The following is a 22,754-nucleotide window of genomic DNA, read 5'->3' as shown; positions in this document are numbered from 1 at the left end:
GGAGGGAAAGTTGTTAGGGGTGTAGTGATTCAAGTAGAGCAGGCCAAAAAGTAAGTGATAAGCAATATTAAGTTTGTGTTTTCACTAGAGGTCTCAGTCTGGTGATGAACATGAGCATGACCACAACTGGGTAATTTATTATTTGAGATGGATTTTATAGCTTGGGAGTTTGTTAGTCATTTTTACATGTACAATGATAGTGTTTCAGAGTTTGGACTTGTAACAGGGGTATAGTTAAGTCCTCTGATGAATTATTTGCTTTTGTAGTGTTTAGAAGAAATTCATCACCAGAACTGAGGACCCTTGAGGGGGTGCAGGGCAATAATATGTTTTTTTAATGCTGGGCATTTTTCAGGATAATATATCAGTTTGTATGCCATGACCTGCTGAGAGTATGTGATGTACTTGTTAAGCTCTAGCCAGTTTAGCTGCTTTAAGGCTTGGAAGTGGTGAGCTCGGTGTGCATTGCAAATTTAGATAGTTTGTTGTAACAGGAGGCTAGTTTGGATTTTAATATGGAGCTTAGATTTGTAAGGACCGGTGAGGCATATAAGAGGGTTGAAAGTAAATACGATGAGACCAGGGTTTTTCTTGCTGGGACCGTAAGGTACTGTTTTGAGTTGTAAAGGGAGACAAGTTTCTGGTGAGTCTTTTAATTGTTTGAAGAATATGTTGATCAAATGTAAGACTGTCATCTATTACAATGCTAAGTAATTTAGTATGTTCTACTGTCTCAGTTTTAGTATTATTTGCAGATGTAACCCAGAAACATTGTTTTTGATTAATTTAATGTTTTGGGGTGAAGAGCATCAGTTTTGCTTTATTGGGATTAATGGATATTATGAACTGATGAGAGTGCAATTCATCTTCAGTCTTTCTGCACTTTTCATTAATCAGGTAAGCAGAGCTGTGTCCCTTTTCCAGAGCAAACTGGGAGAAATCTCTGGTTAAATGACTTGCTCAGTTTACACTGCAGGCAAATGCAGGCTGTGGGAATCAAACTATTGACAACAAAGAGCAGGCCATTAATAACTTATAGCTTTAGTCTTCTGTGCTGTCAGATTCTAATCATGCAGATACTGGGTGAAAATGTCAGAACTACCATTCCTCCCATTTTTTTTATTTCCTTATTCGTTGGGAAGTTCTTTAGCACCCTATAGGTTCATTATGTTTTCCATAGCAGTCATAGGATTCATAGGGGTTTCAAGGCAATTTAGTCTTGTAATCATCAATGTCTTTCCAATACCCACCCTCAGGCTGTACCCCTTTTCACAAGGAAGGCTAGGCCATTTAGTACTGGGCTAAATTATGGGGTATGTTTGAGGCTACCCATCTGGTAACTAGGTACTGTCTGAAGGATGAAAATGTATCACAGTGCTTAAGCTGCAGGGCCAGGTTATTCCAGTGAATACACTTCTGGAAATATGTGAGATCAAGGACAACAGGGTCTTTAATGGCATAGTAGGTGAGGCACAGATCACCCCTCAAGAGTCCATAAGATACTGAGTAAAGTGATAGAACTTCTAGTCCCTCCTGTTAGTGCAAGGTCTTTAAGCCTAAAAGTTTCTTAGTTAGGAACATTTGGGGCTTCTTTAATTGTTTGATATATTGATTGAGATACATCCCAAAGGGGAACTTGTGCTTTGTAACTGTTGTAATCAATGCTGAATATAAGGGAATAATGACATTTTTAGATCTGGATGGTATTCCCTTGGCTGTTAATTGTAGCTAAGTGGAAGGATTTTTGAATAAATTTGCGAAACGTTGATCAAAGGAGAGAGAACTGTCAACCCCTTTACCCAGTGCCATGCCATTCCTAGCTCTGGCAAAGGGACTTATGCCAGATTGATCTTAGTCTGCATACATTTTTCTAATTTTAAAGCATTACTACTAATGTCTGAAATTGGATAAATTGTCTTCAGCAACAGTTCCATTCTCTCTTCTCTTTTACCAAGTCTTCCTTAAGTTTGACATGTTTCTTATTATCATTACATGAGCATATATATATATATATATATATATATATATATATATACACACACACACACACACACACACACACACACACACACACACACACACACACACACACACACACACACATATATATATATATACATATGTGTGTATGGATTCACTTCATAATCTCGAAAGACTGAAATCTCGAATTCCAATTTTTCGAGACCATGAAATCGAATCCACACACCGAAAGCCCAAAACTGCGAAATTTAAAACACTGAAAACACAGCAAACACCATATCACACATATACCACAATACACACACACCACAAAATAAACAAACCAAACAACACACATCCACAAACCTACATCATGTGCCTCCCACACCCCCTATGTATATATACTAACTCCAAGATTGCACAGAGAAAACAAAAGCAAACTCACACACACATTCAAAAGTCCTTCTCACACACACACACACACACACACACACACACACACACACACACACACACACACACACACACACACACACACACACACACACACACACACACACACACACACACACACACACACACACACACACACACACACCACATATCAGCACACTCACATAACTCAAACTCCCACCCAAAACCCTTACAAAACACTCACTTACCTGACATTATACCTAAATCCATACATGGCACTGCACACCATCCACACACAGCCTCAGACATTACGTAGTGTAAAGCCATAACAGGGAATTTATTCTAATTCGCAATTATGCACTTTAGCTATTTCAAAACTTCGACTTTATAGTCTCGAGATACTGAAATTCGACATTTCAGTATTGCACGATTATAATATAAAATTCAAGGAGCAGTGAACCCAGTTATTTATGCGGTATGCATACACTTTTGCCATCCTCATCTCAGGAATATCTTTCTTTATCTCATTAATTTACTCTTTTCTGGTTACACCCATCTGCATTTAATTGTAACTATTTATGTCTTCTGTCATGCTCTTGACAATCACATAGATGCACATAATTTAATGATTAAGTATCAGACAGCAGTGTATGTCATCTTCCATTATATTTACCACTAATTTACTTTGCAAAGTATACATCATATGTGACTTTCCTATAGTCATTTTTCTGTTTTTCAGTTTCCTGTTTGCCTGCACCCCCTACACATTTTTGAGACTCCCTATCAGTGTGATGAATATCAGTGTGATATGCTATGTTGCTGTAAATATTTAACACATTTTCCCTAAATTTTCCTCATTCGTGTTTCATTTTATGTCCTCTAGTTTGGTCCCCAATAATTTTCAGTAAGATGATATTACTCTGCATTTTATGAATCTTTGATCTTCAGCATTCACAGCTGAAGAGAGATTACAGCACCATAGGCATATTCTGTACAATTTCTCATCACTATTTCTTTGTAGCTAGATTTAAATTCTGTTCAGGATGGACTTTCAAAAACTGCTAACTTGCAACATTTCCTAAACATTTGGTTTAAAGTAAATATACAGCTGAATGTTATCCTCAGTGTAACAAATATAAAAGCTATGAAGAAAAATATATGGTATGACTTCAGGCTAAAGATATGCATTTCTGCATAATGTTTTATTTTCATTCTCACTAATTGCAATAGTATAAAATTACATGAAAATTATTTTTACATTAAAATGCAGGCTATAGCTGCTCCTTAACCTTTGAAGCTAGGAGCGTAATTTATGGATGATTAATAGGAAAATAACTCTATATAATTTTCTGGAAATTTTATGAACACATCTTAAAGCATTTTGCCTACACTATTCTTTATATACAGGGGAAAAAGGCCCATAACAGTTAGTAGTTTGGTGATTGCCTTGCAGGGAATGTTGGGTGGTAAAGGGATTAAGAGTTTTGTTTTAGAATGACATCTTTTATTATGGATGGAAAATACCCAGTCATAGAATAGGTGAGAAATCCAGTGAGTAGCTGAACTGAGGACATCTAGGCAAGAAAAAACTCAGGCCATTTTAATCTGGGTCCATCTTACAACAGGTAGCTTGGAAAGGATAGCTGATATCAAATTTATGAGCTCATTGATTGTTATTACATTAAAATTCCAACACACATACTGAAGTGATTTATCAAGGTAGATGCACCCAGTTTTGTACATTCCTGGATCAACCACTATCAAGATTAGTGCAAACAACTTTACTTTAAAAAATAAAGATCTTATGAGCATTTTAATAGAGAGCATGGACTGATCATCATGTTCATGATCTAGAACTTTGTTGATGAGTGGTTTGACATTCCAGAAACCTCAATGAACAAAACAATGCAACCCTATGACAGAGTTTCATTTGGTAGAGCAAATTATGCTTGTCTGAATTTAGCTTGTGGTTTAGCAGGAAACAACATGTCAGGTTAGACGTTTTCCAAGTCTTATGCATTGATAAAGCTCCCATACACTAGCATTCATGAGTACCAGCTTACAGTATTTTTTTGATTGTATCGGCTTTATTTTCTGAAAAAAACAAAAAAAAAAACACCAAAAATATACATGTTTTCCTGCCTTTCTAAGCTAGTATAGTCCAGTTTTCAGGTTAGTGCTGAATTCAGGGCGGTGTTACAAGTTTCTGTGTTTGCCCATGCCTTACTTGGATAGAAGGAAGTTTCTCTGTTCACTGTGAGAGAGGGAGCTTTGAGCAGCCTATCTGTCCCTGGAGGAGTGGTTTCAGCCCATAAATTAGTAGTTTATTGGCCATTTTTTGGCTAATTTCTATCTCTTTCATTTCCTTGCTATAAAGCCAGCATTTGCGCGGTTTTGAGCACCAGGCAGTGCCGGTTAGCTAGGGTATAACTATTCCCGGCTCCATAAAGTCTACTCTTCAATTTTTCCCTTGGAACTAGACAAACTTTCAACTTAAGCACTCAAACCATTCACTTCTCATCCCGGCACTTGCTCAAAATTCATAGCAAGTACTAATAAACCTTAGCACTAGACCCCCCTATACTGTAGAGAAGGACAAGGCTTTCTGTTCGACCTTACCAGCCAATCAGTAAAACAGTTCACTGTACCTATCCAGGCATGTCCAAAGGGCAGTTTCAGGTGTACTCTGCGGTCCAACTGGTGAATCTGGGCATTTTGAGGCAATGTTACAATTGCCTCATGTACACAGACAACCCTCTCCTCCTTCCACCAAACACTAATACATGCGAGAGATGCAATTATACAGCCAAACTGGAGGCTAATCTCTCTCAACCCAAGACTGGACCAGGCAGTCAAGAGGAGAAGGGAATTACTTGCATCACACCACCAGTCTCACATAGACCTATGAAACCAGCACCGTCAAAAAACACACATAAATGCACGAAAACATACTCGGAGGCTCTAAATAAAAATCTGCAAAAGCAACAGAGAGCTCCAAAGCAGACATCCAAGCAACCTCCACCCCCAACACAAACCATGAAACACATACTTCACAAAACCAGTGTGCGATGCAATCACAGCCCTTAAGACAAAATAACATACCCAACACACTAGTAATAGGTGACTCTGTAGTCAGGCACACTGACATCCCACTGACTAGGCTGAACAAGGAGAAGGTTACTGTTAGCTGCCTATCGGGTGCCAGGATCTGCCACATAACACAAGCACTCAGGTCACTCCAGAACAAGTACAAATATGACTCTGTCATTGTCCATGTTGGTGTAAATGACCTGAGTCTTACCTCCCTGGACTACATGAAAAGAGACATGGAGGAGCTCTCTGATCATGTAGCCCAGGCTGGTATGACCCTGACCCTGAGTAGCATCCTGCCCTCGCCAAGAATGATACCATGGTATAGAGAAAAAAATTATCAATTTCAACAATTGGCTAAGCTTCTGGTGTCATTCAAAGGAGATCCAGTGTCTGCCAGCCTGGGATGACATGCTCAACAAGCCACGCTGCTTCGCTAGAGACGGTTTGCACCTGTCACCCTTAGGCTTTCGAATATTGGCCAAGGCTCTTGCCACCCATATAGTGCCTTTTTTAGGCACGGCTCAAAAGACAGACCCACCGCCATAAACAGCGCAAGTAACAAAAAACTGAGGGTAATGCTACTCAATGCCAGAAGTCTAAACCTCAAAATGCACGCACTCGAGGCACTTCTCAGTATGGAGAAAATCAATATATGTGCAGTAACAGAAACCTGGTTTAAGGCTCCAGAGAGGACCCAGGCACTACCAGGCTACAACTAATATCATACATTTTGACCACAAAACCCGGACCTAAATACAAAAGGTGGGGGAGTATCCATATTCATCAAGGATACCCACACCTCCAGGTTAGTCGCACACCAGGATGCTTCAGTGATCATCCACGTGCAACTAACAATGGGAAAAACTGCTATTTAAATTATAGCTTGCTACAGATCACCCACCATGTCCCAGGACCCCCACTCCACATTCCTGGAAACACTGGGAAACATAAAGGTCCTACCAAATATCCTGATATTGGGTGATTTTAATTACCCAAACATTAACTGGGAGAACTACTCAAGTACAAACTCCCTTGCCCAACATTTCCTAGAATTTATAAACTCAAATGCCCTGGATCAACTGGTCAACACCCCAACCAGAGGTGACAACATATTGGACCTGGTCATCACCAACATGGGCGAGTGGTGTTCCACACCGGACGTCAACCCCTCATTGGTTAGATCTGACCATAAACTAATCACTCTGGATATCCACATTCTGCCACCAACCCCGGTCAAAGGAACCACTGTGAAAAACTTTTCAAAAGCAAATTTCACATTACTTAAGACTGAGGTGGGAAGTTTCAAAGCCACCATGTTAAAGGATAATGCTGTCCAAGCTGCAAAACTCTTTACTAATGCACTCTACAGGCACCTACAAGAATGCATGGATCATGCTATCCCAAACAAAACCAAGACTCACTCCTCCAAGAAAAGAAAACTAGTCTGGTGGACTCCTGCCATAAACAAGCTATACAATAGAAGGAGGAAACTAGTACAGAAAAGAGTAAAATCCCAAGAAGGGAAGACATCCCTGATCAGTATCAGCAAGAAACTATGTTCCCTCATAAAATAATCCAAGGCGAGCTTCGAAAGAAAAATTGCCATGGACTCCAAAGATAACCACAAGGCATTCTTTAGCTATGTCAAGAATCTAAGTGGCAATTCTCAAATCTGCTCAGAATTAGTGCAGAATTGCACAAAATACACTGAACTGACCAATATAGCCAACATTCTGGCAGACAGGTTCAGTGCAAACTTCACCCACCTCTCACCCCCAAAAGGGCCCATAACTATACCAGAAGAATGTAGTGCCCATGAAATCACAGACACTCAGGTTAAAACAGCCCTCTCCAAAGCCAAGAACACAGCATTAATGGGACCAGACGGTGTCCCAGGCTAAATCCTACACAAACTCAAAGATGAACTAACCCCTCACCTAAATACACTGTTTAAACTCAGCCTCTCCACAGGCTACGTGCCCACATAGTGGCACACAATTAGAAGTTATGTACTCACCATAACGTTCCATCTGAGTAGGTGACTTCATTCGGATGCAACCTGTGGGTATCGGATCCGATCTCGGATCCGAGCCGGCAATTCAAAAGCTTAGGCTCCGAGCTCCTAGCTCCTCCCTCTTACCCATAACCCCTTGCCAAGCCCTGACTGACCTCAGATTGAGTTTGCCTCAAATACTGACCACAGTATACTAAAACAGCATAAATACTCGCTCTATAAAGGTCAGGGGGATGGAGGGGGGGATGTTGCATCCGAATGAAGTCACCTACTCAGATGGAACGTTATGGTGAGTACATAACTTCTAAATCTGAAGTAGGAAGACTTCATTCGTCTGCAACCTGTGGGACAGAGTCCCTAGCTACCTGAACCTTGGGCGGCCATCATGGAAGGATGTTCCGGAGCACCGCTGAGCCAAAGGATGCTCTTCCTCTAGAAACAACATCCACCTTGTAATGAGAAATAAAAGTATGAGGCGAGGCCCAAGTAGCTGCCGCGCAGATATCATCCAACGAAACACGGGACTTAAAGGCGGCTGACGAGAAACTGCCCTAGTAGAATGAGCCGTAACCCTCTGAGGAGCAGGTCTGCCTGAAGTGTCATATGCCTGCAATATGCAATTAGCAATCCATTTAGACAGAGTGACTTTAGACACTGCTTTACCCAGAGCAAATTTAGCAAAGGAGACGAACAGCTGATCTGATTTCCTGTGGCCAGCTGTCCTGTTAATATAAAAACGTAATTGTCTATGAACATCCAATGAATGCAATTTGTATTCCCCTTTGTTTGAATACTTGGGAAAAAGACAGGCAAATTGATTGACTGGTTAATATTGGATTCAGAAGAGACCTTCGAAGAAAAGATGGATTGGTCCTGAGGCACACCCTATCAGGGAAGAAAGAAAGGTAAGGCGGTTTGACACAAAGAGCCTGAAGCTCAGACACCCTTCTGGCTGAAGTGATAGCTACCAGAAAGACAGTCTTCCAGGAAAGGAATTTTAAATCAGCAGAAGCTGCAGGCTCAAGGGAGGAGCAGTAAGGGCCTGCAGGACTAAAGACAAATCCCAAGCGGTACAACCTCCTTGACTGGAGGTCTTAATAAAAAACTCCCTTGAGAAAGGATTTGCATAATTTCGCTGTCATAAGGGAGCTGTGTCCTGTCCAATATGATAATGCGATATAGCCAATTGTACTTTAATCGTGGAAGAACTGGCCCCTTGATGAAAGAGGTCTGTTAGAAATTCTAGCACCGCAGAGATAGGTGCTGAAAAGGGATCCACTGTTCTCTGCCCTGCCCATATAGAGAACCTCTTCCATTTACTCCGATAAACCTGTCTGGTAGAAGGTTTATGAGCAGCCACCAAAATTGCTTTGACCGGTGAAGAGATACCGAGTCCTAATTAAGGTTGGAATTGGAGCAACCAAGCTGTCAACTTCAGGGTCCAGATTGGGAACTGGCATTCCCAGAGGGTGAGAGATGAGATCCGAAATTGGATCCAGAATCCATGGTGGATTAATTTTGTGAGACCATACGAAGGGGAACCAAGGTTGTCGAGGCCAGAATGGGGCAATGAGAATCATTCTGCTCCCCAAACTGTTGGCTTTCTGCAGAAACCTCTGCATCAGAGGAAGTGGAGGGTAGGCATAAAGGAGACCGGGAGGCCAAGCATGCACCAGAGCATCCCTCCCCTGGTGGGGGAAGTAGAGCGAAGAAATTGTCGCATTTGGCGTTTGAGGGAGAAGCAAAAAGATCGCAACAGGGTTGCCCCCAAACGGCAAAAATCTTCTTCGCTACTTGAAGGTTTAGGGACCACTCGTGTGGAGAAAGGATGGTGCGACTGAGCTTGTCCGCAAGGATGTTGGACTTTCCCGGAATGTGCGTTGCTATCAGAAAGCGTTTGGTGGAAATTGCCCATTCCCAGACTCTCATGGCCTCTCGACAAAGGAGATAAGACCTGGTTCCTCCCTGCTTGTTGATATACCAGACTACGGACATGTTGTCTGTCTGAATCGCAATAGTCCCTGTAGGAAGAACGTGGTGAAGTGCTTGCAACGCTAGGAGCACCGCCCTCATTTCCAGGACATTTATATGCAATGAAGTCTCTGTGGGATTCCACGTGCCTTGGACAATCTTTCCCGCAGAATGCACCCCCCACCCGAGGCAAGAAGCGACCGTAGTCACTGTGGCTCGGGAAATGCAGCGCAAAGGGTCTTCCTGCTAGGGGCTCCGGAGAGAGAAGCCACCACAGAAGGGAGTCCCTGCACGGCCTGCAGGCCTCAATCGGAGCGGTTAGAGACGAACAAAGAGGAGACCACTGAACTTGAAGGGTCCATTGAAGGACCCGCATGCAAGCGGCATGAATTAGAAGCGGATAGCTGCCGCCATAGAACCTAGGGCCCTCAGGACCAAGCTGCAGTTGGTGACGGTTGAAGGATTGCTGTCACATGACACCTCAGGCTGACGATACGGTCTGGGGTGAGGAAGGCTCGCATTGATCTGGTGTCTAGTCTTCCTCCTATGAAATCTATAATTTGAGTTGGATTCAGGAAAGATTTCTCCCAGTTGATCGTTATGCCCAGCCTTGGTGCTAGTTGAGGGAAGTAATCCCTGGCTGAGCACAGAAGATGCCTTGATGATGCAGTCAGGAGCCAGTCGTCCAGGTACGGAAAGACCTGTAATCCCTGGAGCCTCAGGTGGGCCGCTACCACCGCTAACACCTTGGTAAACACCCTGGGGCTGAGGTGAGACCAAAGGGAGGACCCTGAACTGATAGTGACTGGCTCCCAGCCGAAGCGAAGAAACCTGCTGGGTCGCATGTCCATCCGAATGTGGTAGTACGCATCCTTGAGGTCTATGGAACACATCCAGTCGTTCTCCCTCAAAAGGGGGAGTATAGATTGCAGGGTGACCATCCGGAACTTTGCTTGGTTACTGACAGGTTCAACAGGGAAAGGTCTAAAATTGGTCTTAAGTCCCCGCCTTCTTTGGCACCAAAAGAACCTGGAGTAAAACCCTAATCCGCTTGATCTGGGGACGCTGGATGGTTTTTTCCTAGCAGCTGCTCGATTTGAGAGCTGCCGCCTCCCTTGGTCGGGTGGAACATCTGGGAGGCTGAGATTTGGGGATCTTGATTAGGGGTATTGAATATCCTCTGGATATGAGTCAAGCACCCAACTGTCTGTTGTTATGGACTCCCAAGAAGTCAGGTGCATCGAAACCGCCCCGACTGCCTCCAGAGACGGACAGCCGGGCAACCCTTCAGGGCTGCTGCGTGGGTCTCTCAGAGAAGGTTCTCTGGACCCAAAATTGCCAGGAGCCCCTGCCTCTGGCACGACGACCTCCCGTCCTCCTCTGCCACGGAAGGACTGGTTATCCGAGCAGGTTGGGACTGCTGCGACTTCGGAACCACATCTTCTTCTGTCCCTTTTGGTTCTTAGAGAAGGACCTCTGGGGAGCTGAGAAGCGGACTCGACGGCAGACAGCGTCTTCCGTCCTTTTCGCTCTGGACAAGTGTCTCGAACAGTCTTGCCAAATAAGGCAGAACCATCGAAGGGGCATTCGAAGGTCGCCTTAAAGGGCTCAGCAAAATCACAATGGCGGAGCCAGGCCTGTCGCCTCATGACAAGGCCTGCTCCGCTGGCTCTAGCGGCTCCCTCAGTAGCATGAGACAGCAGCCGCATAGATGTATTGGACACAGATCTTAGAGTGGCCATTCGGGTGGAATAAACCTGCTTATCCTCACCGAGATGGACTCGGGAGATGCAGCGTACTCTTTAATCAGATCTCGCTGCATCCTAATGACATGCCATGTAGTCCAGCGCTCAAGGAGAAGGTCGCTGAACTAAACACTCGCTTCCCAATTCGATCCATCGAACGGGACTCCTTGCCCGGAGAATGGACGGAGGGACTCTCCTGGGCCAATTCCCTCTTCGTGGCTGCAGCCATCATCATGGCATCTACTGGGGGACCCTTACTCCAGTGGGTGCGGTCTGATGGAGGAGAAAGAATGCGGTCCGGGCGCTTTGGGATAGGCTCAATGGTGTCCGGATCCTTCCACGCCTGATAGATATAAGATCTACCAGGGGTCAGCAGGAGGGGACACCCAAGAGGTAGAAGGGCCCGCCTCGAATGCCTCCAAGAACACAGACTCGTCCGAAGAAGCCTTGGGGCAGACCACCCCTGATCCTTAACATCTCCATGATGTCTCCAAATGAGATGTCCTCAGGGGTGACCTAGGGGAGCCTTCCCTTCATCCAAGTCCGTGTCTTCAGTGACGGACTCAGGGGAGTCCATGTGCCTCCTCTTGCACTTGCGCCCGAGGTACTTCATCGGGGCTGTCCGAGGAGTACTCTTCAGCAGATGGATGTTCCAAGGGAACCACTTGGGACATCGAGGCGGGCTGTCCCTGGGACCGGCTGGTGGGGCCTGGCCCAACTGCAATGGAGTGCGGGATGGAGCCGTGGCAGGGACCGGGGTCCGGATGTCCTCGACAGTGCCCTTTCCATAACGCTGAAAGCCGAGGGGAGCCAGCTTCTAAGCCCCGAGAGCTGACCCCACTCGGATCCGACGACGGATCGGAGTCGGAGCCGAAACCGCCGGATCCGAGAGACCAGTGTGCTCCGACCTGGACGGAGCCGAAGACACACCAGCTCCATCGGATCCGAGGCTCGCCCTCGGCTCGAGAGGTCGGGTCCGGCACCAAGCACTCAAGGGATGGGACGGATCCGAGGTGCGCCGACCAATCGGATCCGACCCACCCCGGATCCAAATCTGCACGGCGCAAAGCTCCGAACCCGTGGTATGGGTCGGAGAAGGAGCTACGGGGCGAAAAGGGTCAAGCCTCCCGGTTGGGGGCTAGGAGCACTCCCATTTGCATTTGGGCCTGGATGAATTTCCTCATCATCCGTCCATATCAGCTTCGCTCATCGAAAAGTCGATCTAGAGGAGGCCACCAAGCGGACCTAGAGAACCGCCTCGGTGACCTCCTGGAAGGGCTAGCCTCCTCCTCCTCGGGTCCAGGAGAGAACCGAGGGAGTGGAGCCGAGGAGGAGGAAGGCTAGAAGGCACAGGGAAGCCCGCAGATGGAGGAGCCGAGCTGGAAGCTTCGCCTCCTCTTGTGGTGCTTCTCCCTGTGCCTCTCCTTCTGTCTCTCCCTACTAGAATCCTTCCTCCGGCATTTTTAAGGGAGGTTGAGTCCCAGCCGGAGGGGGAGAACTCACAGCAACAAATTGCTGACTGGAGGGAGCAGAGGCCGAAGCAGTATCTGGGGGTAAAAGACCCGCCAGCACTAACTTCGACCTGCTCCTTAAAGCCCGGGGTTGAACCCTGCACAAATGGTACAACCAGAAGACAGGTGTTCAACCCCAAGATGAACGAGTGTGGCCATCTGCTGGGGACAGCCTATGGCCACACTCGGTACATTTCGAAAAGACAGCCTTAGGGGCTTCAGACATAACACCTAAGGCCTAAACACACACACACACAAACAAACTACGAAAAACCCGAGAAAAATTAACTAAAGAGGGAGGGAAAGCCTTAACCACACACAACACTAACTATATTTGAAACAAAAAAAGAGAATTTAAACAATTTTCCTGTCAGAAAACTACTTATCTCAAAACCACGCCAGGAGCTCAAGAATTCCGTTGCTTTTTGAAAAGCGGCAAACGAAATCTGAGGTCAGTCAGGGCTTGGCAAGGGGTTATGGGTAAGAGGGAGGAGCTAGGAGCTCGGAGCCTAAGCTTTTGAATTGCCGGCTCGGATCCGAGATCGGATCCGATACCCACAGGTTGCAGACGAATGAAGTCTTCCTACTTCAGATCAACGGTTATTCCACTCCACAAAGGTGGAGCCACAACGGACCACTGGGGACTATCACCCTATAAGCCTGACTAGCTTGGTCTGCAAAGCTATGGAGCACACCATCATGGATCTCATTAACAGAGAAATTGGGAACCTCCAAACACTGGACCCTACCCAGTTTGGCTTTGTTAAGGGTAGATCATGCCTCCTAAACCTGGTGGACTTCTTTGAGACAGTTACCAAGGCTATAGATGAGGGAAAGGTGGTCCACACAGCCTACCTAGACCTCACAAAGGCCTTCAACACCATTCCCCACTCAGGTATTATAGACAAGCTCACCAGCCTGAACATAAACCGCTTCATCACGAGATGGGTTGCCAAATGGCTCACGAACAGAATCCACATGGTAAGAGTTGCAGGAGCTAGGTCTGACTCTAAACCGGTTACAAGTGGCATTCCCCAGGGCTCAGTCCTAGGACCCCTCCTGTTTGGCATATACTTCTCAGAGGTACAGGCAAGCACAGGAGGACTATGGCTGACCAAGTTCACAGATGACTGCAAAATAGAGGCTATAATTGACTCTCCGGCTGACACAGACATCCTCCAAAAGGGTCTCACTGAGACAGATACCTGGTGTCAAAACCATGGCCTCAAGCTAAATTCCAAAAAGTGCATAGTCATCCCCTTTGGAAAAAATAAAGTACCCACAAACTATCACATAGGTGGTAACTCCCTAAATATGGAAGATGTAATAAGGGATATGGGGACCCAAGTAGAAAGTAACCTCTCCTTTGATAATCATATTGACAAATGGTTAGAAAATCCTTCTATGTGGCCCACCTAATCACAAAAGGGTTTGCATCCAGATTGAAAGAGGTCATTGGGCCCCTCTATGCATCACTCACCAGACCCATCATAGAGTACAATGCCCCATTTGGGATGTACCTTACAAGACACCTGCAACAACTGGAAAGAACACAGAAGTACCTCACCAAGAGGATCACTGGCCTCAAGCAAATCCCCTATGCAGCTCGACTGAAGAAACACCAGCTGTACTCGGTTGCATGCCGCCTACTCAGAGGTGATCTCTGCCTGACATACAAGGCCATGTCCAACCCAGAGTTGATGGATATGCTCCACCTAAAGAAAACCATATCCCCACGAGCCACACGCTCCAGGGATCTAAACTTCACCACAACAATAAATAGGACGTGCTGGAGGGATAGAATCCTGTCCCAGAGACTTCCCATGCTCTGGAACAAGATTCCAATCTACATTAGGCAGAGCTCCTCACTAACCCTCTTCAGGAGAAACCTTGACAAGTGGATGGGAAACAGAATGTTTACCCCAGGGATCACTTCAATGGCTCTGTTGGACAGAGACACAGAGAACTAATCTAAGGGGGTGGCGAAAGCCAACACATTCCGGCTAGGCTTATAAATGCCTTCGAGCAGATAGTCTAGTACCTACCTATGAACCTATGAACAAAGGACATAATCAGAACTGTGAGTGCACTGACTGAATAAGCAGTGTTGGCTATGTTATAGCCCTCCACTATTAGCTCAAGATAGCTTGCACAGTTGTCCAAAGGAAGGTTGGTCCAGTAAGGGTATCAGACCTCTATTTCATATATTATGTTGGTTCCTAAACTGAGATATCTCATTAATATAAGATTAAATTAGGGGCAAACACAGACTGAAATAGGTTAAGTGGTGGTCTGACCATGAAGGTCGTTCCACCTCTAGCTCTGAGGTAATCACCCCAGATGGAAAATCATGTCCAGAAATGCTTCTTACATGAGTAAAAAAATGCCAAATCCAGAGATCGTTTGGAGGAATGATTTGACACATTCAATGTACAGATCTGTTATAGGAGATAAGACATCATCCTTTAAATCCCAAGCTGCATCCTAGGACAAGGCTTAAATGGCCATAGCTATACTGGAACAGAAAGTCACCATGGACCCATCAACAGATCTGTTATAGGAGATAAGACATCATCCTTTAAATCTCAAGCTACATCCTAGGACAAGGATTAAATGGCCATAGCTATACTGGAACAGAAAGTCACCACGGACCCATTAACAGATCTGTTATAGGAGATAAGACATCATCCTTTAAATCCCAAGCTACATCCTAGGACAAGGCTTAAATGGCCATAGCTATACTGGAACAGAAAGTCACCACGGACCCATTAACAGATCTGTTATAGGAGATAAGACATCATCCTTTAAATCCCAAACTACATCCTAGGACAAGGCTTAAATGGCCACAGCTATACTGGAACAGAAAGTCACCACGGACCCATTAACAGATCTGTTATAGGAGATAAGACATCATCCTTTACATCCCAAGCTACATCCTAGGACAAGGCTTAAATGGCCATAGCTATACTGGAACAGAAAGTCACCACGGACCCATTAACAGATCTGTTATAGGAGATAAGACATCATCCTTTAAATCCCAAGCTACATCCTAGGACAAGGCTTAAATGGCCATAGCTATACTGGAACAGAAAGTCACCACGGACCCATTAATAGATCTGTTATGGGAGATAAGACATCATCCTTTAAATCCCAAGCTACATCCTAGGACAAGGCTTAAATGGCCATAGCTATACTGGAACAGAAAGTCACCATGGACCCATTAACAGATCTGTTATAGGAGATAAGACATCATCCTTTAAATCCCAAGCTACATCCTAGGACAAGGCTTAAATGGCCATAGCTATACTGGAACAGAAAGTCACCATGGACCCATTAACAGATCTGTTATAGGAGATAAGACATCATCCTTTAAATCCCAAGCTACATCCTAGGACAAGGCTTAAATGGCCATAGCTATACTGGAACAGAAAGTCACCATGGACCCATTAACAGATCTGTTATAGGAGATAAGACATCATCCTTTAAATCCCAAGCTACATCCTAGGACAAGGCTTAAATGGCCATAGCTATACTGGAACAGAAAGTCACCACGGACCCATTAACAGATCTGTTATAGGAGATAAGACATCATCCTTTAAATCCCAAGCTACATCCTAGGACAAGGCTTAAATGGCCATAGCTATACTGGAACAGAAAGTCACCACGGACCCATTAACAGATCTGTTATAGGAGATAAGACATCATCCTTTAAATCCCAAGCTACATCCTAGGACAAGGCTTAAATGGCCATAGCTATACTGGAACAGAAAGTCACCACGGACCCATTAACAGATCTGTTATAGGAGATAAGACATCATCCTTTAAATCCCAAGCTACATCCTAGGACAAGGCTTAAATGGCCATAGCTATACTGGAACAGAAAGTCACCACGGACCCATTAACAGATCTGTTATAGGAGATAAGACATCATCCTTTAAATCCCAAGCTACATCCTAGGACAAGGCTTAAATGGCCATAGCTATACTGGAACAGAAAGTCACCACGGACCCATTAACAGATCTGTTATAGGAGATAAGACATCATCCTTTAAATCCCAAGCTACATCCTAGGACAAGGCTTAAATGGCCATAGCTATACTGGAACAGAAAGTCACCACGGACCCATTAACAGATCTGTTATAGGAGATAAGACATCATCCTTTAAATCCCAAGCTACATCCTAGGACAAGGCTTAAATGGCCATAGCTATACTGGAACAGAAAGTCACCATGGACCCATTAACAGATCTGTTATAGGAGATAAGACATCATCCTTTAAATCCCAAGCTCCATCCTAGGACAAGGCTTAAATGGCCATAGCTATACTGGAACAGAAAGTCACCACGGACCCATTAACAGATCTGTTATAGGAGATAAGACATCATCCTTTAAATCCCAAGCTCCATCCTAGGACAAGGCTTAAATGGCCATAGCTATACCGGAACAGAAAGTCACCACGGACCCATTAACAGATCTGTTATAGGAGATGAGACATCATCCTTTTAATCCCAAGCTACATCCTAGGACAAGGCTTAAATGGCCATAGCTATACTGGAACAGAAAGTCACCACGGACCCATTAACAGATCTGTTATAGGAGATAAGACATCATCCTTTAAATCCCAAGCTACATCCTAGGACAAGGCTTAAATGGCCATAGCTATACTGGAACAGAAAGTCACCACGGACCCATTAACAGATCTGTTATGGGAGATAAGACATCATCCTTTAAATCCCAAGCTACATCCTAGGACAAGGCTTAAATGGCCATAGCTATACTGGAACAGAAAGTCACCACGGACCCATTAACAGATCTGTTATGGGAGATAAGACATCATCCTTTAAATCCCAAGCTACATCCTAGGACAAGGCTTAAATGGCCATAGCTATACTGGAACAGAAAGTCACCACGGACCCATTAACAGATCTGTTATAGGAGATATGACATCATCCTTTAAATCCCAAGCTCCATCCTAGGACAAGGCTTAAATGGCCATAGCTATACTGGAACAGAAAGTCACCATGGACCCATTAACAGATCTGTTATAGGAGATAAGACATCATCCTTTAAATCCCAAGCTACATCCTAGGACAAGGCTTAAATGGCCATAGCTATACTGGAACAGAAAGTCACCATGGACTCATTAACAGATCTGTTATAGGAGATAAGACATCATCCTTTAAATCCCAAGCTACATCCTAGGACAAGGCTTAAATGGCCATAGCTATACTGGAACAGAAAGTCACCACGGACCCATTAACAGATCTGTTATAGGAGATAAGACATCATCCTTTAAATCCCAAGCTACATCCTAGGACAAGGCTTAAATGGCCATAGCTATACTGGAACAGAAAGTCACCACGGACCCATTAACAGATCTGTTATAGGAGATAAGACATCATCCTTTAAATCCCATGCTACATCCTAGGACAAGGCTTAAATGGCCATAGCTATACTGGAACAGAAAGTCACCACGGACCCATTAACAGATCTGTTATAGGAGATAAGACATCATCCTTTAAATCCCAAGCTACATCCTAGGACAAGGCTTAAATGGCCATAGCTATACTGGAACAGAAAGTCACCACAGACCCATTAACAGATCTGTTATAGGAGATAAGACATCATTCTTTAAATCCCAAGCTCCATCCTAGGACAAGGCTTAAATGGCCATAGCTATACTGGAACAGAAAGTCACCACGGACCCATTAACAGATCTGTTATAGGAGATAAGACATCATCCTTTAAATCCCAAGCTCCATCCTAGGACAAGGCTTAAATGGCCATAGCTATACCGGAACAGAAAGTCACCACGGACCCATTAACAGATCTGTTATAGGAGATGAGACATCATCCTTTAAATCCCAAGCTACATCCTAGGACAAGGCTTAAATGGCCATAGCTATACTGGAACAGAAAGTCACCACGGACCCATTAACAGATCTGTTATAGGAGATAAGACATCATCCTTTAAATCCCAAGCTACATCCTAGGACAAGGCTTAAATGGCCATAGCTATACTGGAACAGAAAGTCACCACGGACCCATTAACAGATCTGTTATGGGAGATAAGACATCATCCTTTAAATCCCAAGCTACATCCTAGGACAAGGCTTAAATGGCCATAGCTATACTGGAACAGAAAGTCACCACGGACCCATTAACAGATCTGTTATGGGAGATAAGACATCATCCTTTAAATCCCAAGCTACATCCTAGGACAAGGCTTAAATGGCCATAGCTATACTGGAACAGAAAGTCACCACGGACCCATTAACAGATCTGTTATAGGAGATAAGACATCATCCTTTACATCCCAAGCTACATCCTAGGACAAGGCTTAAATGGCCATAGCTATACTGGAACAGAAAGTCACCACGGACCCATTAACAGATCTGTTATAGGAGATAAGACATCATCCTTTAAATCCCAAGCTCCATCCTAGGACAAGGCTTAAATGGCCATAGCTATACCGGAACAGAAAGTCACCATGGACTCATTAAACAGATCTGTTATAGGAGATAAGACATCATCCTTTAAATCCCAAGCTCCATCCTAGGACAAGGCTTAAATGGCCATAGCTATACTGGAACAGAAAGTCACCATGGACTCATTAACAGATCTGTTATAGGAGATAAGACATCATCCTTTAAATCCCAAGCTCCATCCTAGGACAAGGCATAAATGGCCATAGCTATACTGGAACAGAAAGTCACCACGGACCCATTAACAGATCTGTTATAGGAGATAAGACATCATCCTTTAAATCCCAAGCTACATCCTAGGACAAGGCTTAAATGGCCATAGCTATACTGGAACAGAAAGTCACCACGGACCCATTAACAGATCTGTTATGGGAGATAAGACATCATCCTTTAAATCCCAAGCTACATCCTAGGACAAGGCTTAAATGGCCATAGCTATACTGGAACAGAAAGTCACCACGGACCCATTAGTAATAACAAAAAGACTGAGAGCAGTGTGCTATCTGAGCTTCACTTTTGCAACTTTGAGGAAACTTTTTAGTGCACTGTACATCCCTTGGAATACTCAAAATAGACACTTCACTTTAAGTGACCCAACCTCCTGGAGTGCTAATATGAAACTTCATTTACTAAATGTTCTGCAATCCATTCAGCTTGAATGTAATACCTTGATCAATTACTGCCCTTCATTGATGGAGTCAGAGAGAAAAAATTCTTAATTATTAACTTTTTCTTGTTGCATCCATTTTACATCAGAGAATGAATGTCACACTGACCAAATCAATTGATACGTGTTTAACTGCTCAGCTGTTTGATGGAAAATTGTCATACATAACCCCTCTGTACGTAAAATAAATTGGTCAGCTGCATGAGCTAGAAAAGTATTCTCCCATCAGTCTCACTTTTTAATGAGACGTATAATTTATTTCCTATAAGTTAGAGAGGGCCTATGTTCATGCACTGAAAAAAAAAATTACAGCGAATGTCTTATAATCCAACGTTAAACAGCGGATGTTTAACATACCGAAAATGTATAACAGAGAAAAAAAATTCACTGAATGGCCATAGTTGGCCAACATTGCAAACGTAACCAACCAAGGTGGGGGGGGGGGCTTTTCTCCCCACTGCCCAATGTGGGGGGCTGCGCCCCTCTACCCCCCCAACTATATATACCAACTCCAAGATCACACTACAGTGGGGAATAGGGCAAATTTAAAAAAGGTTTCCTTCACTTACCATATGCATTGCAGTAGTTGGTTGTTGGCGAACTATGGCCATCTGATGAATTATTTTTCACAGTTAAGCTTTTTCAGTATGTTAAACTTTTGCTGTTTAACGTTCGATTATTAGCAGTTCACTGTAATTTTTTTATGTGTGAACATAGACCCAGTTAGACCAACAGAAGATCATAGTAGCTGAAATTAACTGATTCTCAAGAAGAACATGTGGCATCATGTCTTATGATGTGACCATAAAGTCTACCTTTTACTTTGGCCAAAAGTGTTCTAATACCCTACACTAATGAGCCTCCTTATGTTAGAACACGTTGTTATCTATGGATAATCCATTGCTTGAACATACACCCCGTAAAGATTCACTACTTGGTTTGAGATCTGGAGGACATTCCTCCTAATCATGCTCCTACAGGAATCGCCATCATTTTCCTTGTTGAGTACTGAAGTGTCCCATTAAAACAACAGAGTTACTAGATGTTGCCTTGCTGAACTCTTCAACTACTTCCTTAAAAGAGGCTGAATACTTATTAAAGCTATTTTGTGTAAAATCACCACAAGAAAATTTCAGAGTTTTTCTCTCTCCATCTTTTTTCTCTCTCCATCTTGCAACTGCACTGGGGTAGCCCACTCATCTTCCAAGAAAAGCTCTGTCTGCATGACCTTCAGCTATAGAGTTGTTAGTGTTCAAACATTCTCCTAGGTTACCTGACAAAGAGTAACTCTAGTACAGGACAGATACTATTCTTGACTGAGAAGTCTGATTCCAGAGCCCACATTGTTCATAGAGTTGTTTTATTATATTGAGTAAGTTCCGTTCCACAGTTTGCATCATCTCAGGCTACCTCTGGACAAAAGAGGTGATTGATGTTCCTTGTCTTAAAGCTTTCAGTCATAGGATCTTGATTTACTGAATCTACCGCACATATACTTGCCACTCATATGGAACTGTACTTTTATATCTGATATAGTTACTGATAGATTGCACGGATTAGGATATTTGGGTATAATATCAGTCTAAGCACAGCAGTATTAATTTATACTTATAGACATTGTGTGGTGCTGGAAGTAGGCAGCATCTGTGCATGGACTATGAAACAGTTATTCCTATATTTTATGAAATGCAACTTCTTCCAAATAGGGTACAGAAACTTGAACAGTTTCAGTGGCTACCCATGAACATCTACAGATAAAAAAGGATTTGGATGTAATCGCTCCCATATTTAATTCCTTTATCCCATGTACAACAACAGGTAACATGGTAACTTGAATTACCAGGTGAATATTTTCCAGAAATGGTAACATTTTCCTTCTGTAAATCCATGGCCCATTTGTTCCAAGAACTACTTTTAAAAGTCCTACAGAAAAAGACACAACCAGCTCTAAGAAAATACAGAAAGGTAAGGGCATTCATATGACGTACACGTTTATTTGTGGCGCTGGAAATAATTCACTTGGCTTCTATTTTTTCTTTTTTAAGAATCAGAGGGATAGAAGGAATATAATAAAAAAAAGCTTTCTGATACATTTGTGAATTAAATTATTGTATAATTCTACCATTTGCAAGGAGGAACATCATTATCACCATTTGTGGCCTCCTGTTTCAAACTTCTAGCAAGGAATAGTTGAGCCCAGAGTTACCTACCCCTTCATCTGAATGGCAGTGCATCTTAGGAACTTCCTTCCTCCAGTCTGCTATAGTAGATTTCCTCCTAATATGTTGAATCTCTTCTGATCATCTTATTCATGTGCGTAAACTCTAACCCTAACCCTACCCCCACCAATAACCCTGCGCATTATATTACTAAAATCATTTTTCCCAACGTTATCACTACCAAGGCAAACTTGACCTTGGTTTTGTAGTTAGGGAGTAAGATATAGGGTTAGCTGGAGAGAATTTTTAGATATTTTGTTCATAGGTTCATAGGTTCATAGGTTCATACTAGGCTATCTGCCCGAGGGCATTTACAAGCCTAGCCCATAGTTTTGTGGCTTACGCCACCCCTTTAGTATGGGGAACTATACCCATTATTTTGCTGTGCCTCTGTTGAGCAGTGACACTGAGGTAATCCCTGGGGTATATCTGCGATCTCCCATCCATTGGTCAAGATTTCTCTTGAACAAGGCCAGCGAGGTGCTCTGCCTCACATATACCGGGATTTTATTCCACAGCATAGGGAGTCTTTGGGTGATGAATCTATCCCTCCAGCACGACCTATTAATAGCTGTGTCGAGGTTTAAGTCTCCCGCCTTGTGGCTCTGACGGATCTAGATTTTTGAGGTGAAGCATATTCATCAAATCTGGGTTTGACATGGCCTTGTATGTTAGGCA

At 43.7% G+C, this 22,754-nt stretch overlaps 1 protein-coding gene across 1 annotated transcript in view; it reads right to left on the bottom strand.

Moving 5' to 3' along the window:
• The window catches only part of LOC122792867 (polypeptide N-acetylgalactosaminyltransferase-like 6), a 1,270,224-nt gene that overhangs the window by 35,192 nt on the left and 1,212,278 nt on the right, over positions 1-22,754 (bottom strand). The gene's annotated exons all lie outside the window — the stretch shown is intronic.

Source organism: Protopterus annectens, chromosome 2.part0 (genome assembly GCF_019279795.1).
Source record: "Protopterus annectens isolate FY-2018-M chromosome 2.part0, PAN1.0, whole genome shotgun sequence".
Classification (NCBI taxonomy): domain Eukaryota; kingdom Metazoa; phylum Chordata; order Ceratodontiformes; family Protopteridae; genus Protopterus; species Protopterus annectens.
The sequence above is the reverse complement of the archived record's forward strand: the minus strand, read 5'-3'. Positions and strand labels throughout refer to the sequence as shown.